Raw genomic sequence first — 23,059 nt, forward strand, 5'->3', positions numbered from 1 at the left:
TAAATAGATATAAGATGTGTATTGAAGCTGCAAGTCTCTGAAGGGTTCTCTGACATGTATTGTTTTCATTCCATTACTAATTATTAACACTGCATTTAATATTGTGAAGTTACTCCTCATCAATTTGTCACATAAATTTGGCAAGGCATTTCTGTATTTTCTTCAGGCCTACTATGTCATTGCATTATTGCATTCAGAAAAGTGATGATGGAGTGGGAAGTTTTTTACCGTCAGTTAAACTTCAACGTGGAGCATCTAACTCCTGTGTAACTTACTGATAGATTACACTGTGATTACAGTAGACCGGCCACAGCCTTTGGGAATTCTAGTAAGACTGTAAATGCCATACATTCCCCCTGTTATGTATTTTAGCATTAAACACATGCTATATTATGGCTGGTGTCATCCATAGAAAGTGGTACACAGAGTTTGGTCTGACAGTTGAAATGAAGTAAGAGAGTTAGCTGTATGTTCTCACAGCAGTAATTATCAAGATTACTCTTAAGCTGGAGCAGCAGGTTCCTTCAAAATGTTTGTACTTATCTGTCAAATTACATGACTTCATATCCCTCAAGAATATTTTACATACATAAAAGTATAATTACTCATACATACAAGCTGTTTAAGTGAATAAATGTACTTGTGACTTAAGTGACCGAAAACATATTATTTTATGCTTGTACTCTTCCACTAAAAACTGCAATTTATTTGAACAACTGTGAAGCAATTGGTATTTATATTTATCATCAAATATAAAGATCAGTATTCTAGGATCTTATTTTATTTTATTTTCACCCAACATATTTCATCTTCAGGATGTGAATTATAATATTTTCTAACCTGAGATTTAACCCTTCTCATGTTGTATGCAACATATTTTGCATGGGAGATTTTCCCTTGCGTGTTGTTTGTGACACGTTCTACAAGTGCCTTCCTGTCTCTCCATGTCAAACACAATGTACTGCAATCTGACATCCATTTACATTGCTGTTATTTGAGCTTTGTGAGTGGAACCAGATGGCAAGAATGGCTGCTTTATCTGCCTTCTGGCTATTTTAAAATTATTATACACAATAAAATGAAGCACGCATATGGAAATACATATTGCCTAAAACTTTTTTTGTCCCAGCATGATAAAATATATTTCCTTGAATCTCATAACTAAATTTGAATCCCATTCTAGAAATACAAGTGTATTCGGTAAGTATATATAAAAAGAAAAAGGAACTAAAGTGATTAAGCAATACCATTTGTTACTGAACATGTCTGTTAATGGGAAAAATAGTATATGTTCACTTTTAAATTTCTGCTGTATTTTTATGGGATCTTCAAAGTTTGATCTGTAAAATGATCTGGTAGATTGAATGGCCATTTTGAATTTATGTGCTCATTGCCATAATGGTTATCAGTTGTTTGTGTGGAAGTAAAGATGGTCAGATATTGTAACTGAACATACTTCTCCATCTGCTGCTGAGTTTCAAGTATACAGTCTTCCTCTGAGTAGACTTGCCACCTGTCCAGATGTGATACAGTTTCCAGACAAATTGTCTCTGGGTCCTGGGTCACCTGATGAAATAAGATGTTAGTAGAATTTATATCTTACATCATATTTCCATTTTACAATTTGAAACACTGAATAGCAGGACACCTTATGGCAAATTACTCAGTTTTGTTTCGTTTATACATTGATTTGATATATTGGCAGTGCTGTGAATTTGTTCAGACCAGAAATCATAGGAATAAAACACGTTTTTGATATTGAGATTGTGTTGTTCAGTATTTCTACAGTAGCTGTAGTTTGTAAACTGTGGACTTCATGACTTAAATCATGGATTGTACAAATTAATATTAAACTGTCTGTAGTGCGATTTTAGATTAATAAACTAGTGAATGTAAATATTAAACAATTATTCCTTTTATTGTCATATACCTAAAATGTAAAGAGAAATACTAAACCAGTGTTTGGCTACTAAAAGAATTATTAGTTATAACTTGATGTCAAGTCACTGAGAGCGTAAAATAACTGTGTTATGTGGGTATACAGAAACGTTAAAGTTTCTAATGCAAAAAAATAACTTTTGAATTCCTGCAATTGGAGTGTGAAAATGCTCTGTGGTATGTTATAACAACATGACTGTAATTTTTTAAGTTTGTTGAATGCATTCAAAGTTCCTGGCCAATGATAAAACTATACAGTAAGAAGAAGACAATATTGATAACATAATTTGGAGATTTATAAAAGATCATAAGATAAAATTCCGAGTGATATCAAAGCTCAGCTGTTCCTTCCTGAATGTTATGTTTATATTCAATTTTAGTCAAATACATTACAGTACAGAACATTTCATTACTAGATCATGACATTGTTGTGAGTTCCAGAAATACATGAAGTAATTTGTACATTAAAAGTAAAGCCTGATTGCAGGCTGAAAGGTATAGGATTTTTGGCAAAAATGTAAGGACAAGTTTAACCTAGAGGATGAAAACAATTTTATAAGAGATAATGTCATATGTTTAGTGCTTGGAAGTTGACTGTCTCAGTAAATAGTACAACTTTGAGAATAATATACAACGTTCTCCAGTCCTCCACATTGTTGCAGGTCCCTATCATGCTCTATTGTGAGAGCAAGAACTTAAATAGTTTGCAGCCTCTGTACACCTACAGAAGCTGTGAAATGTTCCTGTACAGTCATGGAAAGATCAGCAATAAGTTTTGCTAACTGCAGCTGCATTTTCCAAAAACACTTGAACTACATATTACTAACTCAATGAATTTCAGAACTGTGCTGTATGGTAATGTAATTCATTTGAATCTGAATTCCAATTTTAACTCAGTAAGTTACAAATCATTGGTTAGGGGACATTAAGAGGAACGTAGAGGAATAAGATTCATGGGGCCCACATTTTTCTAGTAAAGACATGATCAAAATTCTATTGTAGAAAAGTAGGATCGTGTGGGATGTGAAGCTGTGTAGTCTGGTAGAAGTTTATCGACGTTTAGGAGGAATGTACGGTTCTCTGCATATTACTTGGCCTACTCTTCGGCCCTGAAGATGGAAGCAGTACGTTCCTTCGAAACGTCGGTGAACCTCTACCGAACCACACGGCGTCACATCCCAGCGGATACATAATCACTGCCCCGAGAACCTCAAATCCGCCAAATTCAATTTATCCAAGGATGAGTTATGTCTGGAATCTCATTATTTCCTCCATAGGTCTCGCACAGTTTATGATGCCTCTTTTGGGGCAGGGGGGGGGATCTAAAAGAAAAAAAATTAGTGGAATTCGGTCTATTTCGGTGCCGAGTTCGTGTAGAATCGATCGTTGTAGTTTAAGAGAACTGGGGAGGGTCTGTTAAAGAGGGGAAAGCGGGTCCCTCCACCTCACCCCTGCTGATAAAGTCGCCCCTCTCCCTGTCCTCTCTTGGTGCCCTAGCTTTGCGTGTCGCAGAGGCGCGAGGCTCTAGTAGCCGACACCATCACGGTTATCACGGTAGACTGTAACAGTGGAGCGCTGTGACCGGAAACAGCTAGGGTAAAGGTGAAGAGATCAAAGGACTGCTGCCATTCGCTTGCCGCCTTCCTGGGACGGCGAAGAAGCAAGGGACGAAATAAACAGTGTGAATAGTGAATCTTGTGGGTGCTTTTTTTAATTGAACCTTTTCATTGTGGAGTGACCGAATCACAGATATAAAAACAGAAATGGAAGGACTGCGGATAGCCGCTGTGACCACAGCGATTGTTGTCTTCTTAGGATTCCTAACTTCCAGTGGTGAGTACTGCACTGAAGATCGAGAAGTGACGCTACCAGCGAAGCTGTCAACAATTGCTGGATATACTGAGAAATAATACTGTATCGTAGCGTCCTGTTGCACATCACGTATTTATTCCTTGTTATTAACCGTCTTGCATGCAAATTGCTTTTTAAAGCCTTTACAAGTTTTAAACTTTAAAATCTATATCAGCGCAATGTCCACACTATATGTTTCGACAAACATTGGTTATTTTCAGGTGCCTCTAAAATTGCTGATGAAACTACTGTACTTCCGTCCGTAAGTTCAATTTATGGAATATGCCCACGTGTCCTATGGTAATAGCTAGTTCTAATTGTGTCATCAGCAATTTTAGAGACACCTGAAGATGGCCAATGTTGGTAGAAACATGTAGTGCGATGCAGGAGAAAGTTTAATGTTTAAAACTCTTAAAGGTTTTAAGAAGAAAGTTGCATGTGAGACGGCTAATAACTAAAAAGGACTAAATTACTGACAGTTAGCAATGGCTGCTTAACGTAGGCCTGTACGCAGGATGTTGTTCAATCAAATGTAACATTGATACCAGGACCGCTGAAATATCAATGAGTGTACTGAGCAGGATGGTGTAGCGGGTGTGCCCTAGACTCCTCCAGTCGGTCCAACCAAATGATACGATAGTGCGCCTTTTAGGTGACGATCGTTTCCTTTCATATCCTTTCTAATTCATTATTCATCAATCACCCTATCATTCGACCTGCGAACTGAGCAGGTCGATGTAGCGGTAATGGTTGGGGCTTGTATTCGGAAGAGTCTGCGTTCGGATCTTGTTCGGGGTACCCGCTATCCTGACAAATGTTTTTCGAGATTTTGCTCAGCCTCTCCAGGCAGATGTTGGGCGGGGGGGGACCTCGATGGGGCCAAGCCGCTTCCTTCCAGATCTCTTTGCAATTCGTTATTCACCAATCGGCCTATTATCCAGTGTTATATACTGGCCGTGTTATAAAGGGAAAGCTATCCCTGTAACAGGCCGTCGAGGCCCATTGGGTTGTGAGACGTCGAGGCCCCCACATTCTCTATAGTGGGCTGAGAGATGGCGGTTAGGTTGTCAGCTTTACGCGCCGACAACCCTTTACCCCCCAGGAAGATTCCTGGTACTCATTTCTGTTAGAGGCCGAGTCGACCCCAGGGCCATAGTGCGGCTGGAAGTTTTAAGTCAATGGAGAAAATCCAATGACCTTATCGGGAATCGGGCCGCTACTTTCCGGCTTGTAGCATAGTGCCCCCCCCCCTCAATGTTATAAAATAAGCCGCAAAAATATCCATGAATTTTCTGAGAAGCGACACTCAGTAATACCTCACTTTGCACGTTACAAATGATAATATAATGAGTATAATTATTACTAGCGCTTCTAGACGGCTACGTTAGTTTGCAGTATAAAGTTACCACATGTGCGTTATGTTACAATCAAACATGTGTCGTGTAAGATTTGAGATTTTCACGGCGGTGACTAGGAAGAAAGCAGTCTTCTGGGATGTGGCGCCGTGTAGATATTGTGTTAACTGACGTTTCGGATGAACGTATCGCTTCCATCTTCAGGGCAGAAAAAAGAAGAAAATCCGCGAGCAAAGAACCAGCTCGCTCGCGATACGTTCCTCTGAAATGTCGATTAGCACAATACGAGTATCTACACGGCGCCCCATCCTAGAAGACTGCTTTCTTCAAAGAGATGTCATATTCACTGATGAACGAGACACACGAAATAATTTGTTAGAAACTGCGCAGTCTCGGTGCAGATAACCTTGGAGGGGGGGAAAGGTATGTGATAAAAAGAGATGTAATAATTATAAGTGACCAAGCTGCAAAAATGCGTAGTATTAGTCAGTAAAATCTACGTCGCCATTTTATGTCCAATTTGCTTGTTGCTTGAATATTACGTGCCTCTGTTTTACTGCGACTAGGATGATGTCAGGACGTATATAAACTAAGGAATGTGTGTCTTGTTTAAAGAACAGAACTGGGGTAGGCCTAAATCATGAAAACTCAAATGCAGTGGTAAAGCCAAGTCCTGAAAAGTCATGTATGTGAAGTAAACATCAAACCACGGATATTTTCCGAAATATTGTGGCATGCAGACCGTTGATAGGCAACGACCGCGAAACAAATAACAATACAACAGCCGTTGCTGACTAATGGCTCTGCAAACAACGGCCGTTGTTAGGCAGTGGCTCAGTAGCGATCACATGGTCATCCCAACAGACAAACGCAACAACTGCACTGCAATGGAGGAATGGTGCTTTCTTCGCGGTCCGTGCTGAGATGTTATAAACAGGACAAGTCAGTGTTGAGTCGGTCAGTGAAGAGTTGGTTGGTGAGGTAGTGAGTGAGTTAGAGGACTGCTGCGGTTCAGTCGTTGTGAGCTGTTTCTGTGAGAAGCTGATAGCTGGGCCAGGTAGTTTGGGAACCCACAGGAAGGGGAACGTCCGCCGTAGGAAGTCGCTACCAAGCAACGGCTACTGAAGACTGCAACAGACAGAAGACCTGGTGTGTCCTAGAGTGATTCGTGAAGTGTAGTAACGAGGTGTATACGTGTCCAATTCAAACCCCGTCTATAGTCGCTTCTGTCAAGTGACAATATTTAGCAATATGAATGTTCTAGTTTTCTGAAGGGTATCCGTTATTCGCAATAGTCACAAAGTTAATATCATTTACAGAATTTGTTTAAGTCTCTAAATAAAAACTACATTGTTAACAATACAACCTTGCCAACTGTAAAAACTGACGAATGTAAGGGGAATAGCAGAGAGCTGAGAGTGACTGTATGAGTACTACCTGATGATGGCCAAAAATAGTGGCCGAAACGTGTCGTAATTGTAGAATCTGTTTAGTTATCATAGAATTATATACATATATAGCGAGAGTGAAACCAACTCACTGCGCTCTGTGTTGTACCCGTACTGATGGGACTGACTGTGGTGGCTGGAAGCGGCGTCCTAAGTCATGTTGCACCTTGCTCGGGATAGGAACCCGGGGCTGGCGCGTGTGAACACGGCAATGAACCTTCACGTTCCACAAAATGAGAACAAGTCCTTGAGAGGTGATTTGATTTTCAGAAAGGATTCCAACGCACATAATTAGTTCAGTTTTTATCTTATAAAACAAAAAAACCGTGGCCTGTAGTCCGCAAGCGAACTATGCCGACCGAGCGACCGCCGTTTGTCGTAGAAGTTGGTGCAAACCTCAGCGAACAGAGGGTGTCGCGTGGTCAGCACAACGAATCCCCACGGCCGTTAATTTCGGTTTCCTAGGCCGGAGCCGCTATTTCCTTGAAATATATCCTCAATTATCATCACGAGGCTGAGTGAACTCTGTTCCAGACCCACTACTTCTCAGAAAAACTGGTAGCGCCAGGAATCGAACCCGGGACCTCTGGATCTGTAGCCAAGAACTCTGACCACTAGACCACAGAGGCGGCATTTATTACCTTATCATTCGGTTAGAAATATGTACTTCATTTGGGCGGTAAGTATTTTTAATTGTACAGAATGGTACGACATTACAGAGGTGTACGCGGGCCGCGGGATGCTTCCCTTGCACTGAGCATGTTCATACAAAGGCTCCAAGATAACACCGTCGACACAGCGCGGAAAGCCGTTATCAGAAATGCAGTTACCTAACTTCCCGGGGTCGCATATCCTGAATGAGGATTTCTGTCGTTTTTAGGCGTGACGGGGAAGTCATATTTGTCCTTTCGCATCTCCGAAATTACTGAGCGGCCTGCGATTACGTTTATTTTTATGCGCTCAACAGAAACTGGCGAAAGAATTGAATTTTGTGTGAGATTCGAGATTTTTAACGAAACCTAAATTTACATTTATTTTTATAGTTATAAAACAGTATGGTATCGCAGGTGGTTACAAACATTTCGGAGGAATACACTGACTCTGTCTTCAGGGTAGATGAAGATGGAAGCAGCATTTCCCTCCGACATGTTAGTAAGATACACTGTTCCATAAGTCAAAAACAAAATCTAAATTTGATACTGGTTTGTGTCGAATATAAATCCAATTTTACGTGTGCCCCACAAAACGCTCAGTTACGAGGAAAAGTGAAAAAGTGAAGATAATTTTAGTTTATCTCTGCAGTGAAGGACACAGCAGGTGTAAACACTATGGCTCTCCTCTTACCTTCATGTAGTTGGATTTAATTTTCTTTTTAGTGATGATAATATCGCCCAACTTTTGAACTGGTCGTTCACTGGAAAAAATTGTGAGGAAGAACAATGATTCGTGACCAGAGGCTGTGGAAACTAGTGACATCTATAAAAAAGCCGCGGTTCGGTATAGTCTTCGTACTGTAGCAGTCAGTACGAAGACTAGACGGAGTCAGACAAGAGTAGACTGGAGGGAAAGGGTGTCTTTTGTTGATGACAACATCCATCATCGTATCGGGGACAACCTGAGAATCGAAGTAGATGGCTCTGCCAGCAGTAGTCTCTTTGCTGTCATCTGTTGCCATTTACATGAACCAATATTTATTTACTATTTACTGAAATCTGAATTGGACTGGATTGTGCTTACGCGGAGTGGAGCTCCTAGTAGTAAAATAAAGTATAACATGAAGTTCTGTAAAGAACGCATCGCCTACTTTACTTCGATAGACGTGAACCGCATAGAAAACGATGCCTCCAACAATTCTACGTTGCCGCGGGACCGTCTGTACCGAGTTGTTACCTAGCAACTACAGGGGAATACCCGCAGAGACACACGTGTCCAACATTTCAAGTGAACTGAACTGAATATCTGAAAATGCGTTCATCCACTGCTCTGTTGCGGACGGACGAACGTGAAGAAGCCAAACGCCTGTCGTACAGAGGTGACCCACAACCGAAGACGGAGGGAAAAAACAGAACAAGCCACTGCATTGTGCACTGCTGGCAGTCTGCTTGTCGGGCGAAACTGGGTCGGCTCTTATCGACTGAGAGAGACTTCAAACCGTGGGGAGGAAAGAGACGGAGGCCAGTATTTCGGACTTTCGGGTTCCTTCCATTTCTCTCCATTCTTTCGGTGACACAAGCCAGAGAATAACAAGGCATGGGGGGGGGAGACACTTCCCCTTCCGTCGCTCCCATTCTCTGAAGACAAACAAACGAATAACATTCTATCGAAATGCACGTATCGATTTCAGTGTGGAGTATTTCGCTGGAGAGTTCGAAGTGTTTACTTCTCTGGGAAGATTCCGTGCCTTTGATTAGCAATGAACGCACATCACGTGCCAGGAGCTCAAAGTCAGTTGATTAATTAATAAGCAATATGGGATGATAATTTTAACAGAAGAATCCAAAACAATGGCAGAGAGGCCAACAGCAATAAACAAGAAGTTCTGGGAAGAACTAATCTCCCACTTTCCTCAAAGTCAAGGTCACATTGCGACTGACGGTCAGTCAGTCAGTCAGTCAGTATGTCCTGGTGTCGAGCCCTATGTGAGGCTCATGACCAGATATTTATTACTGTTTGACAGCTACGGTCTTGTTTTGTGGGGCGCCCTCACTGACGAGAGGACGGGTCTGTCTTTTGACCGAGTCACTGTCTGCAAAGTCATTTGTCATAATGTAAATGATATTTATATTTTACATGTTAAACATGATAATAAATGTATTAAATACATGAAGGGCCTCTGTCAGTCCAGGCTCAGTACAGCATATTATGCCCTATTTCTAGTAGCTTCCGCTATAACGGCAGTCTAGTCACTTGAACGGTCGCATGCTTAACCGCCGCCAAGTTCAAGCCTCTTATACTTTCTATGTGGGGCTTGTCCTTGTCCTATATTGCGAACATTTTCGTTATCATGATTTTGTATGACTTCCGCTTGTTGCCTGCATAAGTTTGTTATAATAATCATATACGCACGGAATTTTGAAAGCCATGTGTAAATCGTGAATGGGTGTATGCCTTGGAAAATTTCCAATGGTGCGGAGAACCTTGTTTTGTAGGCGCTGTAATTTCATTTAATGGGTGTCTGCCGCGGATTCACAGGCGAGACTAGTATAGGTCAAAAAATTACGAATATGCTGGTGGTCTAGTTATATTAAATGGGCACGGACCGCACAGAAAACACCGCTCCCAACAGTTCTATTGTTTCGTGTTTATTCATTACCTTGCGATGGCCTGCTTGTATGATGACGTAGGAGCGTGCTTACTGTGTCGTTATCTAGCAACGGATGACGTCTCTCGTTAAACTGTCCGTTAGTTCAGAACACCTATCCCTTTCCTCTTTAAGAATTCTGGATATGCTTTCTATGTCTGAGCAAATGTCTCAGTCTCCTTGAGACATAGCGCCGGCCCAGATTACTGCCGTGGCTACCGTACTCAGCGTCGTTACGTCAAAGCTTGGGGCTTACACGTGCCCCCGGTGACAAGGCGTCACGATGTTAACATACAAATTGGGTGTTTGTTGGACGGCGTCGGCTTCAGGAACTTCGCGTAAATTCCTCCTCAATGTGACGTGCTCGTATTAATTGAGGTTATTAGGAGTAACAGCATCTGCATGATTGATTGATTGGCTGGATGACGTAATTAACTAACGAAAGCACTATTATTAAGTTCAAAATTAATTAAAGATCAATTAAACTGGAGAATGCATGAGCATAAAGGCGAGGGCCCCACGGCTGGTCCGAAATCCACTTCCTCCGTAGACCTATCCGGGCCCAGATCACCATAGGCTCACTGACCGGGCCCACTCGGCTGAAAGTACGTGTAGTAGACCACGAAATTAACATTCTTATGTACTAATCACAGGAGTCGGGATAGTGACTGGCTACGGGCTGGACGACAGAGGGTTCGGAGTCCGAGTCCCGGTAGGGTCAAGAATTTTCTCTTCTCCAAATCGTCCAGACCGGCTCTGGGGTCCATCCGACCTCCCATCCCGTGGGTACCGGGGGCTCTTTCCCTGGGAGTAAGGCGACCGAGGCGTGAAGCTGACCACTCCCCTCCAACTAGTGTCGAGGTCAAGAAAACGTGAATCTATACGTTCAATTCCCCATACGCCTTCATGACGTAGTGCTTAATTAGTTAAGCACAGGGTCAGCTTTATCTTCTTTACTAATCACACCCCGTGTGGAGACGGGTTCGGATACCTCCACCGTAGCCCTACGAGTCGTAGAAAGGGAACCGGTGCCTGGGGGTAAAGCTGGACCACCCCTCACTATCTATGGTTCGTCTGTGCATGCGTGTGGGAGGGCGTAGAGGAGGTTCCTCGATGTAGTTTGCAGAAGTGTCGACCCGTTGATATGTTTCACAGGTGCCCACATTTTGCGCCCTCCGGATGAAGTGAAAGAGGCGAACTTATTAAGCTGATACTTCTGAGTTTAATCCAGTTTAAAAGCTTCTAATGACTGTGTAAATACGGGGGCCTTTTCCTATGTTTTATAGTGGAAAGGGTCCTTTTGAGAGCTTCGAGTTCATGTGTACCAACCACTCCCATCCCAGGGGAAAAAATTTTAGAATTACGAATTTCTTTTCACTAAACAGGAAGAAATGATAGAAAAACAGTTCTCGACATACTCATATTTACTTGTGGTTAAGAACTTCAAAATTCAATATATATTATTAATACCTTCAGATGTAACTAAGTATGAAAATATATCACCAAGTTGTCTCTTGTTTACAATTTATTTTGTATTGCACTACGTAAGGAACATAACTTCAAAATGTGCTTGGACCACTCGCAATTAGTTGTATTTAAGAATGCAAAGCCAATAAGCTTAATTTTAAGGTCTACATTTCTAACACGGTAAAATTCTGAAGTGAAATCCTGTTTCGGTAACTGCAGTGTGGGGAGAGTTCCTCTTATTTCTAACGAACTCGAACCTTAAAATTTTGTTAAAAGTCATTAAAGAAGCCAAACAGAATAACTATAACAGCCAAATTCTAAAATCAAACAATAAAATTAAAACCACCTGGGATATTGTGAAAGTTGAATCAGGAAAGAAATCTGTTAATGAAGACGTACAAAGTTTGAATATTGAAGGGAAGTCCACTAACAATCCACAAGCTATCGCAAGTGCATTTAATGAATATTTCCTTTCATTAGCTGAGAAAACATATTCCAATAATAATAATAATAATAATAATAATAATAATAATAATCCAATATACTATCTGTCTCGTGCCTTTAACAATTCATTTCCAAATATCAATCTCAAATTCTCAACAAGGAAGGAAATTGAAAACATTATTAAATCCCTTAAGCCCAAAAATTCACATGGATATGATGAAATCTCTACCAAATTACTTAAAGCAAGCTCTGTTTACATCAGTTCACCCTTGAATCATCTATGTAATAAATCTTTATCATCAGGTACTTTTCCTCAACGCTTAAAATACGCTGTAATGAAACCACTTTTTAAAAAAGGAGAGAGAAAATGCATCTCTAATTACAGACCAATATCCATATTGACTTCATTCTCAAAAGTCTTTGAAAAAGTTATGTATAATAGACTACTTGAACACTTAAATTCTAACAACATATTAGTCAAAGAGCAATTTGGATTTAGGAAAGACCTAACAACAGAAAAAGCAACCTATGAACTAACTAACGATATTTTAAGTGCTCTCAATGACAGATTAATTGTGGGAGGGATTTTCTGTGATCTAGCAAAAGCTTTCGATTGTGTTAATCATGATATCTTACTATCGAAATTAAATTTCTATGGAATAACTGGCAAAGCTAATGAATGGATCAAATCATACCTCAAAAACAGGTATCAAAGAGTTGAAATAAATAATAAAAACTCCAGTCATAATGCATTTTCAAACTGGGGAATTATAAAGCACGGTGTTCCACAAGGATCAATTTTAGGTCCCTTACTTTTTCTTCTCTACATAAATGATCTATCTAAAACCATCAACAATAAATCTAAACCAATTCTATATGCAGATGACACTAGTATAATATTTAAGAACTCTAAATTTGAAAACTTTAAAAATGACATAAATATTGTATTTGAAGCCTTAAACAGATGGTTCGAAGCCAATTTACTCTCATTAAATTTTGATAAAACCCATTACATATCATTCACAACTAAAAACAACCACCAAATTGATCTGGACATCAGTTATGCCAACAAATTAATCTGTAAAGTACTTGATACAAAATTCCTTGGAATACATGTAGACAGTACACTGTCTTGGAAAATACATATTGAACAAATTATACCTAAATTAAATGCAGCTTGCTATGCGATGAGATCAATTAAGCCTTTTATGTCACAGGAAACATTGAAGATGGTTTACCATGCCTACTTTCATTCTATTATGAACTATGGATTAATATTTTGGGGGAACTCTTCACATAGTGTAATAATTTTTAAAATACAAAAGAATATAATTAGAATCATTACAGGATGTAGAAGTAGAGATTCATGTAGAGAATTATTTAAGAAATTAAAAATTCTACCTCTTCAATCGCAATACATATTATCGCTTCTCTTATTTGTTGTTTACAACAAAGATAAATTCAAATTAAATTCTGATGTCTATAACATGAATACTAGACAAAAATATAACTTCCACCTACCCTCATCAACTTTATCAGTATATCAAAAAGGAGTCTACTTTACTGGCATAAAAGTGTTCAACAATCTGCCACAAAGTATTAAAAACTTGGGCAATGATACTAAAAAGTTTAAATCAGAGTTAAAGAATTATCTACATGCTCATTCCTTCTACTCTTTAGATGAATACTTCAATGTAAATAGAGAATGATGTAAAATTAAGTTATATTAATTTTTAAGCTAAAATTGCCTGTACTTATGTATGTAACCTTTTGACTTGTTCTGTATCCAAAGGTACTAACCTACTTAGGATTTATAGAATGTAAATAAATTCAATTCAATTCAATTCAAAAAAATAAAAGAGAAATGTAACATCTTAGTCTGTTCGAAGTCCACGTTAAATTGTGGGTTCCCTCTGCTGTCTCTCACAATTTTTCCGTGGGGAATAAAATTCAAATTCTCATGTTGCTTATATCTGTGTCTTCTACAGTTGATGTATGTGAAGTAGAAAAATAAAAAAAAAAACGCCCAACGTGGGGCTCGAACCCACGACCCTGAGATTAAGAGTCTCATGCTCTACCGACTGAGCTAGCCGGGCGGACGTTGATGTAAACTTTTATTTCTAATACAATATACAAATACTTTCAGTTGTCTCGGTATATTTGTATCATTAAATATTTACAAGCAAGTATGAATTCCCGTGACAAAGGAAAACGTGAAACCATGTACAGGACAGTATAAAATTAACTCCGTCATCGCACAAAGTTCTGAAGAAAAAAATTGTCATGCTCTTCCCCCTCCGAACAGACGGCCGCCACCCCTGTCGTGGCACAACTTCGCTTCGTCTTGTGTGAGAGTGGGGCACGTTTTAAGTGGTCCATAGGGCGCCTCATATTGATCTAGGCCGCCGTTATGTGGCTTCTATTTTCTGTAAGAAGAGCGTACATTTCTACATTTTAATTTTGTAACCGGGATTTATTGTGCCTTACTGAAACAACAACCTCTTTGCAGAATAATAACCTACTCATCTTTCTTCTCTGCTTAATTACAGACTCAAGTTTTGGTACACCCGGTTAATGAGAATCTTGGCCCTTGCTTTAACCCACCTATCAGGGGTTCACTTAACTAACTGACCGACTACTAACTAACTAATTCCACGGGGCAGAGACTTTCTCGAGAAGCTAGTAGTCTTTTGTTGAACCCGAAGGTTCATCGCCGTGGTCGCACGAGCCCGACCCCGGTTTCAATCCTGAGCCAGATGAACCCTCCCACACCCACAACTCCCATGTCTTTAAAATCCATTTTATTGTTGTCCTCCCATCTCACGGGCGGAGGCGTCCAGACCGACTCTGGGGTCCAACCAGCCTCCTAGCCAATGGGTACCAGGTCGTGAAGCTGACCACTGACGTCCATCAAGTTCCGAAGTCAAGAATTGTGGGGCTATACCTCCACTCCCCAATACGTCTTCATAGCGTAGTGCTTAACTAATTATGCACAGGGACAAGTTCGCGTACTTCTGCGTTACCCTGCGACCCAAGAAATCGGTTCCAGGTCAATTTGTTATCCCCCATCGCGTCAAGTTGAAATGAAATGAGGGAATGCAATGCATAGCGTGTCTGAGCCACATTCCTGCAGTACCTGGTTCGAGGGAAAGCATCACATATTAAAAAATTGCCGACTGGACTGTCTCCATGTTCAGGGTCGGAGGGCAGGCCACGCAGACAGGCTGTAGAGGGTACTCTCTTGCTGGCTTCATTCTCTGGCTTACTCCTTGGCCCGGTGGTGGAGGCTGTACATTCCTCAAATACGTAGGTAAACTCCTACCAGACTATACGGCGTAACGTGTCGGAAGGCGTCGCCGTGAGACGAATCGCAGGTCGCTATAATTCAGTCTTTCTCTAAGCGACGTCGAGGCTCCTCGTTTCCCGAATTCTTTCATCATTTATCAGAGGCTGGGTTCCATGTCACGTGACTCACTAAATGATTCAACAGCCGACAACATTTTGAAGCACCGGTTTATCTGTGTCTCTTTTGATTAAAAAGAACCTTTACCCTATGGTACTCTCATTTTCGAATTTTGAAATATTGTGGCGTATTTCTTCAAAGCAAGAAGAGTGGAGCCAGAGAAACAGCCGTTGCTATGTAATGCCCGCACACGACGATAGAAGAATTGTCGCGATATGAGATGAGACGTGTACAGCCGTTGCTATGTTGCGATGGGGTAAGCACGTTTCCTCGGAGACGAACTAATGCAACAATAGAATAGCTATGTTTTCTATGTGGTCCGTGCCGAGTGGTTATAAAAATGACGGCTGAGTTTCGAGACACCAAATGAACAGGACAGTAACTTTCATATAAGAAAAAAAAATCTGGTCATGAGCCCCAATCGGGGCTCGACACCAAGACAGACAGACTGACGGACCATCAATCGCAATGTGACTTGGAGCTAAGAGTTAACCCCGTGTGGAGGCGGTGTCGAATACCTCCACCGTGACCCTGCGAGTCGTAAGAGGCGACGAAAAGGGAAGTCTCAAATCTGAGACAGTAAAATATGGTCTCCGAGTCCCAAGGGACTCAGACCCAAGAAAGACTGCACTGGCAAGGGCCAGCAGCACATACAAAAGGAAGACCCGTCGTCTCGTCAGAGAGGGCGCCCCACAAAAACAAGATCGTAACTGTTAAAGGTAATAAATATCTGGTCATGAGCCCCAGATTGGGCTCGACACCAAGACTTACTGACTGACTGACCGTCAGTCGCAATGTGACTTGGACTTGGACTTCGAGACGCCAGCCTGCCAGGATATGAGGAACTGAACTGAAGAACTGAGAACCTCTGGAGACGGCAGTCGAATGACAGAGATGGCAAGAAATGAATTAGGCTGTGAAAAGAAGGCTTTGTGTGCGCTGCAGAGTCAGAGTCACTTTACGACTGGCGGCTTACCGTCAATCAGTTCTTCTTGGCGACAAGCCCCTTGACACGACCAGTAATTTTGTTTTCCAGTTCAACACTTGCGGTTATAGTTCTTATGTAACATCCTGTCTGACGAGAGGATGGGCCGATTCTCAGGTCCGAGTCCCGCGGGACTCATGACCATATTTCACTGTCTGAGATTCGAGACTCCCTCAACCTGGAGGGCCAGGTCCCCATATTTATATCCCCCACGAACAGGGTGGCCCAGTCATACCCCCAGGCACTGGGTTCCCTTTTCGTCGCCTCCTACAACTCGCTACGGCGGAGGAATTCGACCCCACCTCCACACGTGTCTGTGCTGCAGTGTCAGTGAGACTGTCATAAATCCGTTGCCAGGATACGACTAATGAAGTCTGAGGACGACAGTACATGTGAGACGGTGAACTGTAAAGCGTGTAGATCAGCGATAACGTTGTATTTCATATAGTTACGAGATGAGTGTATAAGGTGCCCATAAATCCAGTCATTGAATCCAAAACCTGCCTATAAGTCACACACATACGCTCCTACATCGTGACATATATTTTGGGGCGATTCATTCCCCCATTACAGCCCAGAATGTTGTACTCGTCGTAGCGGTGTGAGCACCGCAAATCCAGCAACTATAATTTTGCCTGCTGTTCTGTATGAGTGGAAAACTAGGTCTCTAAATAAAGGGAGGATGAAAACAGGGTGCTGAGGAGGGAGAAGCAGAATGTGGAAGAAAAGAGTAGTATGAGAAATGTCGTACTTTTCGCCACATACTTTTGGGATGAACAAACAGAGGACAAGAATATGGGTTAGGCACGTAGCACGCACAAGAAAAGCGAAATGCATACAAAGTTTCAGCAGAAACACCTTGAAGAAAATAGATTACCCCAGAGGCCACGGGTAGATATGAGGATAATATTAAAAAAGATCTTAAAGAAATGGAGTGTGAGCTGGATTCATTTGCCTCAGGATAGGAACCAGTGGTGGGCTGTTGTGAGCACGGTAATGAGCCTTCGGGTTTCATACAATTCTGGTTAATTTGTTTACTATCTGAGCGACTGCTGGCTACTTAAGGTGGACTCTGTTCCATGGAAATATTTAATTATTCATAATGTCACATTTCCACATTTCTTCCCCTATTTCCTTTTCTCTTTTTTATGTTTTCATTTCTTGCGATTAGCAGAGCAAAGGTGGGCATCCGTTGAGGGGAACATGGAAGCCACACAACATGCATCGGCAGCTTCGCAGCCAGTCAGCACACAACGCTGGCATCAGTTTGTAAGCGAGGCCAAACAAAGGAAAAGCTGAGCCTGTTACGAACACGTGTACGTCAAGTCAACCTGACTGAAGTGACGTCATTTGAATCCATCGTAATCCCTAGGGAACGGGACAAATGAAGAGGAAGGCTGCAGTGACGTCATTGAGGAGTGCGTGAGTGTACCGGACTTCATGAAATCTCTTCTTCCACTGTGTGGTAGTTAGTCACTGCTGACCTTCTGCACTGCCACAGGGTCTCGATAAGCAATTTCTGTGGCAGGAACAGAATATGGTTGTACTTCGCAACGTGAAAGAGAGCCATTTGGAAAATAGTCCAGTCCCCCACCCCCCAAATTACAGAGCTTCAAATGAAGTGTAATTTTGTTCATGACAGTGCAGGGCAACGAACTCAACATTAACAGTCACAGAGAAAATTCAATAAAAATGTTAGAGTCTCCTGAGGCGTGATGCAAGTAAGTACCCAGCTTCAGGAGTCACACCTCACAAAACCGCACTGCGAGAAGCTCAAATCTCATAAAAAAGAGAACGCTGGCTTTGCTAATATTCTCTCTGACACGCAACGCAAGAGATGATGTCGTAACTGAGACAAATACTGGTTTCGAGATTTTAAACTGCAGGGCCGTTTCAATGAAGAAAACGTGCTCCTTCTAATCGTCTTCTATAAAATATAGAGAGAAAGGACGAAATGCGGGGAGATAGAGGAAAAACAAAGGATAAAAGAGATATAAATAAAGATGAAGAAAAGACGGAAGCAGGAAGACAAGTAAAATAAATATTATATTATCTTGTCCACAAAATTGTAAAATTCTCTTTATGATTAATTCAGCACCATGCCATTGAGATGGAGCGGAATTTTAGCTGCATACATTCATAACGTCTGCGCAAGATGGAAATAAGTGGGCAGCTTCATTCAGCGGCCGCTTTATCCCCCGAATGATAATCGCCAGTACAAATTGGATAGAAGGCTGGGTTAGCCCGAGACCGGGCTGGACGCTGTGGAACAGAAAGCTCTGCCCCTGCTGGGAATGTAACCCCGGACTCTCGGTCGTGCATTCCATAGCCTAGTCACTGTACTGACTGGCATGACGTAATTGTCCGTGGAATCACTGCATGCACACATGTACGTGTATCAGACATTTAGTGGGGAAATGTTCTTTACAAACTTGTGAAGCTGCTTGGCCTACTATAAATGCGTTTTCCAACTGATGGGCTTTGAATTTCCCTATAGATTTTATCCGATTACGCCCCACAAACCTAACAGATAGGCTAGGATTGTCTGCGTTACAATCGGCTTGTATACACCACTTCTATCAATACGAGGAAAGAACAGTCTTTTAATTCTTTTATACCTGCTGTCGTTTGAAGGTCATCTGAGGAAGTCATAGTATTGTGGGTTAACCCCGAAGTTCCTGTGGCTTTTCTAGTGATATTTCTACAGCGGGACTAGGCAGTCAACGATTTTATTCAGTTTCACGTACAACAAATCTGGATACGAGTGTAATAAAGCCTTGAACAGCCTACATTGTTGGGATCTGAATAATATTCCTGGCGTGATAAACTGTTATCTTCAATGACATACAATGTATGCTTCGCTGCGTTTGCTACTTTCCTGACTTAAAGAACTCTTGCGTAGATTTATGCTATGCCTTTAGTTTGAACCGAGAACAAGCAGCGATAGGTCAAGGTAAGTGCTGCTATATTTAAACTTCACACGCGGAAGTGTGGCCCTTTCCGCAATAAGGTGCGAAGCCGAAGTTGCGACTGCGGGTGAAAGTGCGGACGGAAAAATCTTGACAACAGGAGTGGAAGATCGATATCCCTGTTCCGTATTCACGAAATTATTGATGCGGTATCCTAACGTGTTTCATTACTTTTCTCTAGGTAGACGCTGGTATAGTCCTTGAAATTAGCGCTCATCGCTTCCTTCCAAATCCTTACGGATTCATTGTGCATAATTACCCTTCCTACGGCACCACATATATTATTTAACTAGGAAAAATGTATCGTTAAGTAAAATAATAATCAATCGCACGATACTTTGTGTGTGTGTATGTGTGTTGCCGTTAAACGACGTGTTTCACAGATCCGATCTCCAGTATGTTTCTCAACGGCTGGGGCGCGACGGTCGTCAGGGCGGGACGTGAGGTCTCGAACATAATAATTAATTCACTCACGAACTAATTCGTTACACAAAAACTTTGGTGCAACATATGGGCCATTTTCTCATAAATGCTGTACTATAGTCGCGTTTCCGCTAAAATAAAAGTATTTTTATGTAAGAGTAAAAACATAAAAGCGCGTTTACAGTCTTTTACTTGTTAATAACTTCCATTAATGATAAACATACACGTAACTCTAACCTCTATATAGTTGTAAAAATATACACTTCTTGAAAAAAGTACACTTCAATTTTACCACGGTGAATCTACAGTGACCGGAGGACATTAGATGGAATCGGCTGATAGTCACTGTAACCTCGTATTCATTTCGGTTAAGTTTTGTCGTAATTGTTAGCAGCCATCCACAATGAAGAAACGCACCTTTGGATCTGAGGTTCTCAGGAGGGTTACACTGCCGGTCAGAGTAGCCGCGCGGTCTAAGGTATGAACTGTCTTCGCTCGTTCGGAAGCTGGGACCGTGGGTTCGGATCTGTTTCCTGTGAGGTACGAACTGAATTCTTATATATTATTCTTATACACTGCCGGTCACAGTAGCCGCGCGGTCTAAAGTATGAACTGTCTTCGCTCGCTCGGAAGCTGGGACCGTGGGTTCGGATCTGTTTCCTGTGAGGTACGAACTGAATTCTTATATATTATTCTTATACACTGCCGGTCACAGTAGCCGCGCGGTCTAAGGCATGAACTGTCTTCGCTCGCTCAAACGCTGGGATGGTGAGTTCGAATTGTGCGTGTGTTTATTCTGTGTTTGTGTTGTGCTGTGTGTAGGTAGCGGCCTTAGACGGGCTGACCACTCGTCCAAGGAGTCCTACCGACTGCGTGAAAAGATTACCAAACTGCAGAAGAAGCCAGGGCCCCAAAACAAGGCTGTAGAGCCATTAATGAATGAACGAATGAACGACAACTACTATAAAGAGTAGGATGTGACGCCGTACCATGTAGGAGTTTACCGACGTTCCGAGATAGCGCAGTCGGCATAGCGACTGGATACTGGCTGGACGGACGGCCGAGAGGTCGGAATTCGAGTCTCGGTAGGGGCAAGATTTGTCTCCTCTCTACGTCGTCCACACCGGTTCTGGGGCCCACCTAGCCTCCTGTCCAGTGGGTATATCTGGGGCTCTTTCCTCGGAGATAAAGCGACCGTGACGTGAAGCTGACCATTCACTTCCAACTAGTGCCGTGGTTGAGAATTCGTAGATCTGTACCTCCACTCCCCCATACGGCTTAAGTAGTTAAGCACGGGGACCGTATCACCTTCAGAGAAACATACTACTTGATGTTCAGAGCCGGGAAATGAACCAAGCAGGCTTGCTCTGACCCTGAAGGGAGTCAGGAGACTCCTCCGAAGAGTCGGTATAATTATACCAGATTACATGGCTTCACATCGCAGAAGATAGTGTTTCCAATTCCTGTCTTTTGGAAACGAACCCTGGGCCCACAAGAAGCCATGTACGTGCATTCCAGCGGTAACTGGGGCACCTCTTGCTAGAAAACCACGTGAGGAGTAATGAACAGGGGGAGAAGGGCAACCCCCAGTTCCGTGACGTCACACCAAGTACGGCGGCAGCGAGATATCGATTAATGTACGTACGGTTCGTATTCCCTTCTTCCCCACACTTGGGCGACCCTCCGCGCTAAATGTCAAAGGTTACGAGCAGTGGAGCGGTCCAGGTGTGCCGCTAGTGCAGAACTGGAGGGCCACCGGCGCTACCAGCACTGACAGTGCAGCTCCGTGCTTCGAAACTTGTATGGAGCGCTCGGGCTGACAGCTGTCGGTGCAAGATGCAAGAGCCTCTGACATGAGGAGAGCAGGTGCTTACGCTGTGGAACCATGTCCTAGATCAGGGAGTATCGACCAATGAGGAGCGCCACATCTGCAAACCGTCCTTGCGGAGAAAAGTGACACTACAGTCCAAAAGCGATCATCAATTCAACTAAACTTTACAATCCAAGGGATGAGACGATACAGCCCCCCCCCTACTGGATTCCTCCACAATACGAACACATTGACGTCGGGCGTGCATATTCTCTTTGTTAAGAGAATTATCACTATAAAGGGCAAGAAGAAGCAAGAGGAAGAAGAAAGTTGCAGAAACAGATAAACGGTAAAGATGTCACTGCCTTGAACACATATGGGGGGTGGAGGTATAGCTCCAATATTCTTGACCTCGGCACTAGATGGATATGAGTGGTCAGCTTCACGCCCCAGTCACTTTACCACCCCTTGTATCCACTGCACAGCAGACTGGGTAGGCTCCAAAGCCAGACCGAACGCTATGGAGAAGAGAGAAAACTTACCCCTGCCGGGAATCGAACCCGGACCGTCTAGCCCTGGCTCGTCTCTATACTGACTGAACTATCCCGACTCCTTACAGAATTATGACCTTAGAATGTATAACCTTCACCAAGTGTCATTACACTAATAAGTATGGTCAGGACACCGATTATCCTGGGGGACATCCTTCGGTATGTTCCTTAGTCCGTCAAAGCAGCCTTCATCCAGCCATTCGACAGCATGTAGCCTGAATAACCTGCAGTAAATATTTAGTGGCCAAATCAAGAGGGACAAGACAGTCGGGTATGTAGAACGGCTGGAGAGATTAAGCAAAGTAAAAAGTAAAGCTACCCCTGTAACAGGCCATGAAGGCCCATAGGGTTGTGAGACGTCGAGGCTCCCACATTATCTAGACAGTCGGCTCAAAGATGGCGGTAAGGTTGTCAGCCTTACGCGCCGGCCGCTCTTAACTCCCCGGAAAATTATTCGAGAGATTAATAGTGTATGAAAATACAATGGGAAGAAATCAAGATATTAAGAAGTCACTATTAAAACTGAACATAAATACAGGGTGTCTGAGAATGTGAAGGAGTTCAGCTGGCTGAGAATAAGGTCCATTGCCGAGATGTCGAGAACACGAAATATTTTCGTTGAAGTATTATTAAAACGAATAGATGCTAGTCTGAAATGCTAGTGTCTAGGAAGTTCCTCTCGAAAACTGCACAGGAAATGCATACATTACTTAAGCGGCTTCAAGTTTCTGTTCATGAAACACGCCTGATCAGAAAACATGTCTTCGCCTCGCGTCTCGAGTTCAGTTGACTGAGCCATCAGACACAATCCCATTGTGCCGGGACACTGGCTGAAAACACTCATTCCACAGTTTCAGTGGCCCTCACGGGAAACATAGCTGTAGCTGTCTGTCGACTTGAATGATGGCGCGCATGCGTGTCTGTCTGACAGACAACCACACAACTTATGTTTATTATAAGCTTTCATGTTTTCACTGCGGTAAATGTTCAGATTGTGGTCTTTTGGTTTATAACCGTGTAGTACTGCAAGCGGATCAAAATATTTCGGAGGAAC

At 42.4% G+C, this 23,059-nt stretch overlaps 1 protein-coding gene, 1 long non-coding RNA gene and 1 other non-coding gene across 3 annotated transcripts in view; all 3 read right to left on the reverse strand.

Annotated features, from left to right (window-relative positions):
• The window catches only part of LOC111866062 (cytochrome c oxidase assembly protein COX18, mitochondrial), a 58,010-nt gene that overhangs the window by 24,834 nt on the left and 10,117 nt on the right, over positions 1-23,059 (reverse strand). The gene's annotated exons all lie outside the window — the stretch shown is intronic.
• On the reverse strand, positions 192-7,054 carry LOC111866063. Its single transcript, XR_002843086.2, has 2 exons — positions 6,685-7,054; positions 192-1,566 (listed from the first exon to the last, which is right to left on the reverse strand). It is a non-coding gene; the product is annotated as an uncharacterized LOC111866063 (long non-coding RNA).
• Trnak-cuu lies at positions 13,828-13,900 on the reverse strand. The gene has a single exon. It is a non-coding gene; the product is annotated as a tRNA-Lys (tRNA).

This window comes from Cryptotermes secundus, unplaced genomic scaffold (assembly GCF_002891405.2).
Source record: "Cryptotermes secundus unplaced genomic scaffold, Csec_1.0 scaffold318, whole genome shotgun sequence".
Lineage (NCBI taxonomy): Eukaryota > Metazoa > Arthropoda > Insecta > Blattodea > Kalotermitidae > Cryptotermes > Cryptotermes secundus.